The sequence below is a fragment of the Octopus bimaculoides genome, chromosome 12 (genome assembly GCF_001194135.2).
Source record: "Octopus bimaculoides isolate UCB-OBI-ISO-001 chromosome 12, ASM119413v2, whole genome shotgun sequence".
NCBI classification, from domain to species: domain Eukaryota; kingdom Metazoa; phylum Mollusca; class Cephalopoda; order Octopoda; family Octopodidae; genus Octopus; species Octopus bimaculoides.
In genome coordinates, this window is record NC_068992.1 from 58,147,083 (window position 1) to 58,157,015 (window position 9,933).

Consider the following 9,933-nt stretch of genomic DNA (forward strand, 5'->3'; position numbering starts at 1 on the left):
AAACATGTATACAATATGATTGCATTTATACACACACACACTTACATGTTACACAATATTGTGCGTATGTGTATGTAATATAATGTATTTCACTTTATAAAACAAAGAATTATCTTATCTGACATATGGTCGTAGTTAGATTGCTCAACATTGCATGCTCTTTCATTAGGGAACTCGCTTACAAACACTCATGATTCAATCTGGCCAACACCCCAATTTCTCGGCTATGAGTCCTTCTTAAAATCTTATCATAACACTTTCCCCTTCTTAACTGCACTTTCATTATTTTCCATTTTTCTACAATTATTATTTCTTTTATTTTCTGATTGCTTTTTAAGTATATTGTATTGTTTTTGACATTTTATTTGTGGTTTTATTTTTTGTTGGGTGGCAGGGTGGAAACAAATGAACAAACCGACCCTGTAATTTAGTGTTTTTTTTTTCCTTTTTGTTTACTGTTATCATTGTTTTATATATGTGCTTGTGTTTGTTATTGTTACAATGCAGAAACTGTTTTTGATGGGTTTTTTTCAAGTGTTTGCTAGATGAACAATATTTCAGAGAAGCCCTCTACCTATTCACTACATGCTTCACCTCCATTTAAAACTCCAACATTTTTGTAAAGAAGGGTGGATCAAGAGACTACAAAAAACTTCTAAAGGTGTTAATGGTTTCCAAATTAATAATGACTTTAAGTTAATAGCATTGCTACCATACTTTAACAACAAAAATAATAATGGTTTCAAATTTCGGCACAGTGCCAGCTGGTATTTTTTTTTTTTTTTTTTTTTTTTTTTTTTTTTTTTTTTGCTTCAGAAGTGGAGAAGTTGGTTATATTTTGTACTTATTTTATTGATCCTGAAAGGATGAAAGGCAAAGCTGATCTTGGTATAATTCAAAATTAAATAATGACGATGATGATGATGATAATAATAATAATCATCATCAACATCATCATGTTGATGATTTCAAATTTTGGCACAGGGCCAGCAAGTTTGGGGGAGGGGATAAGTCAATTACATTGACCCTAGTAGTCAACTGGTACTTATTTTATCAACCTTGAAAGGTTGACCTCGACACCATTTGAACTCAGAACGTAAAGGCAGGTGAAACTCTACTAAGCAGTTTGCCTGGCATGCTAACGATTCTGCCAGCTCAGTGCCTTGTTATTAATGATGATAATCCTTTCTGTATAGGCACAAGGCCTGAAATTTTGGGAGAGGGACTAGTTGACTTCATCGACCCCAGTACTTGACTGTTCTTACTTTATTGACCCTGAAACAATGAAAGGCAAAATCAACCTTGATGGAATTTGAACTCAAAACGTGAAGATGGACAAAATGCCACTAAGCATTTTGTTCAGCATACTAACAATTCTGCCAGCTTGCTTGCTGCCTTGATGATAATAATAATAATAATAATAATGGTTTCACATTTTGGCATAAGGCCAGGAATTTCGACCCCAATACTTGACTGTACTTAATTTATGGATCCCGAAAGGATGAAAGGCAAATTTGAACCCAGAACATACAGTCAGTCAAAATTCCACTTAGTATTTTGTTCAGCGTGCTAACGATTCTGCCAGCTTGTCACCTTCGTGATGATGATAACGATAATAATAAAATGGTAATGATACAAATTCTATCAGATATGTTTTAAGTATAGAGGTAGTAATATATTTTGCAATTTTTTTAATATATTTCTGCTATTGCGACCACCAACTTTTTTTTTTCAGCTTTTTCTACTTAATTTTTCATTTTTCTATTTTTTTCTTTTACTTTACATCTGATCTGTTTTATTTATTTGCATCATTTAATTTTTATTCGGCTGTGTGTTGATGAAATAAAGTCATCTGATGGAAATGTCCACAATTGAATGACACACACACACACACACAGTCTGTTTTGTTTTCTTGTTGTTGTTGCAGAAGCTTGTTTGTCTCTGCAAATGAAAGAAATGCCTCATGAATTTAATGCATGTCTTAGAATCGCTCGAGACGAAATTTATATCTTTGTAATTAATCATAAGTAGAGTGAGAGAGAAAATAGAGATAAAGAGAAATGAAAAAAGAAGCAAAAAGACTTTGTAAGACAAAAAAAAATTAAAAGCAAAATATAGGGAGAGCAAAGTAAAGGCAAAGGTTGTTTGTTGCGAGACTTTTTTTTAATTTTATTTTATATTTTATTTATTACATTTTAAAGTTGAAGAATGTTTAGTCTAATATGTAATATTTTCTTTTACTTGGGTAATTGGGATATGGTGAGTGGGGGGAATGGAAACAGGACTTTTACTATTTCAGAATTTGCTGGAATCCTTCAAGTGAAATTGCTGTAATATTTCGTCATTTCTGAAAAAGAAAATCCTTTGTGTTAGCTTGAAAACACACACACACACACACGCAAGCATGCACGCATCACACACACACACATTGGGCATAGAAGTTAAAAAAAACAACACAACTTAATGGTTGTTTTTGAAGTTTGAAGTCACTGATTAGTATAAATGTACTTAGATACGTGTGTATGTGTATATATATATATATATATATATATATATATATACACACACACACACACACACACACACACACACACACACACACACACACTCTTATATATACTTATACACGCATATACACGTACATGTAGGTATATGTTTATATTGGTATAGATATATATACACATATAAACAGACACTCACACACACACACACACACACACACACATATATATATATATATATATATATGCATGTATATTAATATTTATTATATAATGTATACATTATATAATTCTGATTCATGTGTCTATATATGTATGTATAATTCTTTTTTATCATATAATGTGTGCATTATATAATTTTGTGTGTGTATGTGTGTGTGCATGCATATACATCACTTGTTTCAGTCATTGGAATGTGGCCATACTGGGGCATCACCTCTTGGGTTAAGGGACCTACCCAGCATGTTTTTTACCCAAGATATACTTCATGAAGCTGGAGCACTTCAGTGGTGCATTTAGGTTATAAATTTGATATTGATTTGATGCCATTTGATATTAATCAGATGATCCATTTGTTGTCAGATGGTTCAATCAACTCATCCCTGTTTGAGTTAGGTTTACAATCAAGGACACTCCAGATGTGACCACTCCAGCTTATTTTCAAGAATGGTGTATCTAGGACTGCATTATTCAGTGTGTCCTTTTTAATTTTATCTATGTAGAAGCTCCTTCATTGAGTGCATTATACTTAGGTATACAGGTTAGGTACAGTTGCACTAATTCATTGGTGTGAGCAGTCGGAACATTGTATCATTAACAGGTGTTTCTTTGTTTTGAATTACTGAGCTTCATCATTTTACTCGGAGAAAGCAATAAGTTACTGCAGTGTCTCCTTCTTACCGGTTGCCAAGCAGTGGAGGTGGAGACAACAAACATCGAAACACATAAATATATGTGTGTGTGTGTGTATATATATATGTGTGTGTGTGTGTGTGTGTGTGTGTGTGTGTGTGTGTGTGTGTGTGTGTGAGACATGTGTAAGGATTTTCGAGCGAGATCGTTGCCAGTGTCCCTGGACTGGCTCTTGTGCGGGTAGCACATAAAATACACCATTTTGAACGTGGCTGTTGCCAGTACCGCCTGACTGGCCTTCGCGCAGGTGACACGTAAAAGCACCCACTACACTCTCTGAGTGGTTGCCGTTAGGAAGGACATCCAGCTGTAGAAACTCTGCCAAATCAGATTGGAGCCTGGTGTAGCCATCTGGTTTCACCAGTCCTCAGTCAAACCGTCCAACCTATGCTAGCATGGAAAGCAGACGTTAAACGATGATGGTGATGATGATGATATATATACTTACACAAACATATGATGGGCTTCTTTCAGTTTCTGTCTACCAAATCTACTCACAAAGCTTGGGTCAGCCCGAGGCTATAGTAAAAACACTTGTCCAAGGTGCCACACAGTGGGACTGAACCCACATCCATGTGGTTGGGAAGCAAGCTTCTTACTACACAGCCATGCTTGCACCTATGTATTTTTGTATTTAGTTTTGTAACTTTAAATTTGAAACGTTAAACTTATTCAATGGCCTCATAGAAAATTATTTTGGTTACAGCAAAATTACTTGAATAAATTCTATAAAAATATCCATAAAAAAAAAAAAGATAACCCTCTTTTAGTACAGATGTCATTGACTTGCTGTCGATATTATATATCTATATTTGGGAGTAAAAAATGTATTTGGGAAAAAAATTCTTTTTGTGCAGATTTAGCAACTTACTGTCAACGTTTTTCAAGAATGTGAAACCAAAGTATTGAAATTCAGCAAAAAGAAGTTACTTAATTCTCCTCTTGCTATATTTCTTGATAAAATAGAATGTCTGTGTGCTTGAATTAATTTTGAAAATCAAGAATTTGCAAGAATTTAATAAAATATACTTTTCCATAAAATTATGTTGGAAAGTTTTTAAATATTAACACTTTCGTCCTTTAGCATTTAAACCAGCCAGATCTGACCTCTCACACCTACCCTACAATGTCATGCTAAAAATAAACAATCACATTGTCCATCAAAATCTTAAAGCTATGAAGATAATGCATGATTAACTTGAAAACAATGTGAATAAATAAGTATTACACTTGACAGAGTAACCTGATTGCTAAATTGTTAAAACAGTCAGATTTTGGATTGTATAACACAAGGGACAGTCTTTGATAGGTCAGTACCAAAATTTAGTACCATAAGAAATAAATGAAATGAAGAATCAACTCTGTTTACATGTGGTGGTATGAATATAATGTATTTATACAATAATATGATTGGATATTCTCTGAATATTTTTATTGAAGCAATGATATAGTTACTAACATATTTTGGTTCATGAATTCATCTGTTTGTATGTACAAGTTCATCTTGTTTTATTCGTACATATTTTGCCTACTTACACATTGTCTGAGGAAGTGCAAAAAGAGTGAGAGAAAGTTATTTAGATCAAAAGACGTAAACAATTTCCCTGCTGAACGTTGGTTTGAATTCATGAATGCTTCCTACCAACACTAGTATAAATGATATCATACTAATATAAATAATATACCAATGCTAATATTAAAAGCAAATACCTGAACATTGAAAGCGGATAAGATTGCTGAGCATAAAATCTAAATTTATAATAGGTGCAGGCACGGTGCTGTGGTTGAGAAACCATGTTGTCTCAGGTTGAGCGCCACTGCGTGGTGCCTTGAGCAAGTGTCTTCTATTATAGCCCAGGGTCGACTAAAGCCTTGTGAGAGGCTTCTTCCTGTCTCCATTTACTAAATCCAGTCATATACATACATCCTCACATACATGCATAAATACATATATACATATGTGTGTGTTTGTGTGTTTACCCTTGTCTTAACATTGTCATAGTTGTAGACAAGCACCACCATCATTCAAAGCATGTGAGGCATGAGGGAAATATTACCTTGATTGAAAACAGGTAAGGGTTAGTGACAGGACAGGTATCCGGCCATAGAAAATCTGCTTCAACAAATCCTATCTGACCCATACAAGCATGGATAAGTTCATGTTAACTGATGATGGTGGCGGCAGTGGCACTAGGTCAAATGCTACCCTAGTCCATTTTGCTGTTTTCCTTTTGCAAACCCAATAAGTACCGTAATTGTACCAAGGTCAAACAAATGAAATGTAAACTTTTCTAAAAGATTGCTTTTGTATTTCTGTAACAGATATTCTTCATCATTGTCTTCATTTTATTCATGATTTTAATGTCCACTTTTCCAAGCTTGCATGGGTTGGACAGGATTTGTTGAAGCTGATTTTTCTATGGTTGCTAACCATCATGTGTTTCCAAGTAAGGTAATATATTTCACCATGGAAGACCAGAAATGGAAAACATTGCCTTGTTTGGCAATGATGCTTGTTTGCAATCATCACAAGATGTTAAGACAAGTGTACACACAAACACCTCACCTACACACATGCACATACACATCCATACTGACATGCACACATACACATACACACGCGCACAAACAATGGGTTTCTTTCAGTTTCCTTTTGTCATGTTCATTAACAAAAATTCGATCTCAAAACCGTGTGATTGGAAAAGGAACTTATTAACGTCGTAACCACGCCTACATCTATATATGTTGTATGTATGTGTGTTAATACATGTATACGCATATATTTATGTATATACACAAATACTTGCTTTTATTTATTTTTTACTACGTTTGTGTGTGTTTTTCTTTTACCTGCACAATCTTATAGTCTGGAACTGGAAAATAAACTTTAAATTGAATGTAATTTGATAAATATCAATCTGTTGCAATGATAAATATTTAGCTTAAATATCAATGACACACCCTATCATGTATCTTCATTTGAAACCGTCTCATTAATATGGTGAATATCTTTCTTGTTGTCGGAAACTAAATTTATTGATATTGACATCTCTAAATCTCATCTGCATACAAAATGCCTAATTAGCCTAAATGATCAGTTTTTGGTAAATGCCTGTAGAACAAAGGCCAGCTCTTAGTGTCCCTGTGTTGTAATTGGGGGTCAGTTCTTTGATCATAGTCTTTACTCATTAATGCCAACGATTCCTTTGGAAAGAAAAAAAAAAAAAAACGGTTTCAGAGGCTGACAACTTTAATTTCCATTATTTCTCTGTAAATCTGAGACCTTTATGTTTGTATAGTGAATTGTTATTCCCACTAAAGTAACAGTCGCTGTTAGTGCAAGAGGTTATCTAGTACCCGGTGATGGTGAGCTGTACCCACAATGCACTTAATCAGTTCATGCCAGTCACGAGGCCACACATCCCTGAAAGTTTCATCCGAATCCATCCAGTGGTTCTTCAGAGATCTTGCCCATGGACAAACAAACAAACAAACACAACTGAAAACAATACTTCCGCTTTCGCTAAGGCAGAGGTAATAATAATAATAATAATAATTATTATGAATATTCAGTGACTGACTAAATTTCCTGCAAAGTTATTTGTATGAATTCAGTCATTTAAATACTCTTTAGTTTGTCCATTATTTCACCAAATGAATAGATTAAATGTGAAATACGAAGTTGGCACAAGATTTTCTTGGAGCTGATAGTCAAATTAAAACAAATAGATTAGATTTTGATTTATGGAAAACTTGCTAGCATTACACATGCAAAGTGAGCAACCATAACACTTTTATCTTGAAGACCTCCCCATATCTTCTGTTTCATTTCTCTTTGCCTTCTTTCATCTTATCAGTTAGCAATTTCTGGTAATTTCTCTCTCTTTTTCTAGCTGTCAGTTTTTCAGTTATCAAAATATGGGCACATCTTCAAGTTTCTATCATTTTGGTTTTTGCCTGTCTGTCCAAAACACCAACAGTTAAACATTCACTGCTTGCAGCAGAGTTCACTTAACATTTCACCTGCTAACGATCCATTAGCTTTTAAGTTTTGAAACAACCTCAGAAGGAATCACGCGCAGTATTCTTGAAACTGAAGCAATTACTGTTATATTGGAAATAACTCGAATGATAAATGTTGATTATCGAAAATTCATTCCTGTCTTCATAATTTGAATTTTTACCATTTATTTTCTCTTTCTTTCTGTAAAATGAGTTGGATAGGTACAAATAATGGCTGCATGCTAATTTGTATTTTATCTGTTGTTATTTTTGAGTTTCTCACTTTAGATTTAATCACGTCATTCTCAGCTCCTTTTCATTCTGTCTTCAGAATTGATTACAATTTATTTTTGCAACATTTTTAGCAACTAATTTGGTATAGCATGGCTATGTGGTAAGAAGTTTTGATTTTCAACCGTATGGTTCTGCGTTCAGTCCCTCTGCATGGCACCTTGTGTGTCTTCTACTATAGCCCTGGGTTAAATCAAAGCCTTGTGAGTGGATATGGTAGATGGAAACTGAAAGAACCTGCAGTTTGTGAATGTGCGTGTGTATGTGTATAAAAAAAAAATATGTGTATGTGTACATGTCTGTGTATGTGTTTATATCTGTGTGCATATGTGTGTGTGTGCGTGGGGGATATATCTCTATGTGTGTTTGTTCCCATCACTGCTTGACAGCTAGTGTTGGTTTGTTTATGTCCCCAGAACTCAGCAGTTTTGCAAAAATGGACAACAAAATAAGTACCCAGTTTTAAAAAGGAAAAAAAAAAAACCCAACAAAAAATCCAGATAATTCTTTTGATTAGATCCCTTTTTCCCCTATAAGCAGGTTTTATTTCTTTCCTAACATAAGCAACTAAACCTCCTCCCTTTGCAGAAACAAAGAGGGTCAAACTAACATGGCATCAGGCAGCTGATTCCTGTAGTGGCACTTAACATCATACCACTGTCTTTCCATTGTATCTCCAAGTTTGGAACTTATTTGTACTTGAGGTCGGTATTTAGATTAAAAATATATAGCCTACGGAAAACAATTTGCAATAGACAAGCACCTTATCCAGGAGGTGATGTCTCTCACTTGTGTAATGTTACAGAAATAGCTGTTTATCACCAAACCAATGAAATGATTCCTAAAAGGTTTAAAATAATTCCATCACCCACGCCCTTTCTAATAAACAAATGTTAATACTTATACTATTTGTATCTAGCCATTACTGTAGCTCACTTATATGTATTAAATAAAAAAACAAATTACCGTTAAATTTAGGTAGTAATTGCCTTCATAGGGCTTATTGATTTTTCACTGTAAGGATTAGTGGAGGCTCTTCAATGTGTATATAACTATGTATGTGTATAATATGCATGTGATTTCGTTTGTTCAGTGGCATCACTCATCATTCCATCACAACTTACAGTGATACAATGAATTGATGTAATCATCAATCATTATTCAACATTGCATTGCTAACCACTACTTTCATTGGTTCCACTTTCTGAACTACTTCCTTCTTGTGGCACCATCCCAAAGGATTTTCTTTTTTTTATCTTTTCTTTTTAGTTGATCATATTGACTTCACTATTTAGGCTAGTGTTTATTTTAATGAATGGTTAAGTCCACCTTGACATGTAGGGATGCAAGTTATTTTTGTTTTGACACTAATTTATCAGCAATCCTTCATGTGTGTGTGTGTGTGTGTTCATATGCACACATTCACATGTATGCAATTGGCTTCTGTATGTCTCCATCTACAAAATTTCATTGAGTCTACAGTAGAAGATACTTGCCTAAGGTGTCATGCTGCAGAATCTATGGATTTTTTTTCTAACATTATTAAATCATATTCTAATTTGATTATAGTGTATCGGAAATTTACCCAGAATATAACATACACATTATTTCTATATCTATATATATATATATATATATATATATATATATATTTTCTTTTCTTCTCTTTTAACAGGTGTGATCTCCAACTATTCCCAGGTATGTTATCACCATATATCATATGAAAATAAAATTGTGCAATTTTAATTTATGTATCTGTCCATCAGAAAGGTGACCAGCATTTGCAATAAAAGATGAGAGGTTGTGTGTGCATGTGCTTGTGCATTCATGCGTGTGTGTATGTAGCATAGATTAAGGAAGGATGATCTCTAGACAGTTTGTGATTCTTCTTCCTTTAGTCTGCTTATGCAGAAAAGATTTTGAACATTCTTCTACAAAGAATGATGTTATTTATACACAGACTAAAAAATAATTAATGCATTCCAGTGGGGCATTGCCAACAGTGGTACCCAGGGACTCGGCAGCTATAGTAATACACACGTATATACATACCTGTGTGAAGGTGCATGGCTCGGTGCTTAGAGCATCAAACTTTCGATTGTGAGGTTGTGAGTTCAATTCCTGGACTGGGCTGTGTGTGTTGTGTTCTTGAGCAAGACACTTTATTTCATGTTGCTCTAGTTCACTCAGCTGTAGAAATGAGTCGTGATGTCACTGGTGCCAAGCT

The 9,933-nt window shown here is 34.2% G+C and overlaps 1 protein-coding gene across 4 annotated transcripts in view; it reads left to right on the plus strand.

Annotated features, from left to right (window-relative positions):
* LOC106883607 (tripartite motif-containing protein 2) overlaps positions 1-9,933 on the plus strand; it is a 209,019-nt gene that overhangs the window by 110,599 nt on the left and 88,487 nt on the right. For 2 of the 4 annotated variants that reach the window (XM_014934695.2, XM_014934697.2), the window contains exon 3: positions 9,382-9,404. The exons of the other annotated variants lie outside the window; for them this stretch is intronic. The gene's annotated coding sequence lies outside the window, so the exon portion shown is untranslated. The remainder of the gene's footprint in view (positions 1-9,381; positions 9,405-9,933) is intronic. 4 annotated transcript variants of the gene reach the window in all.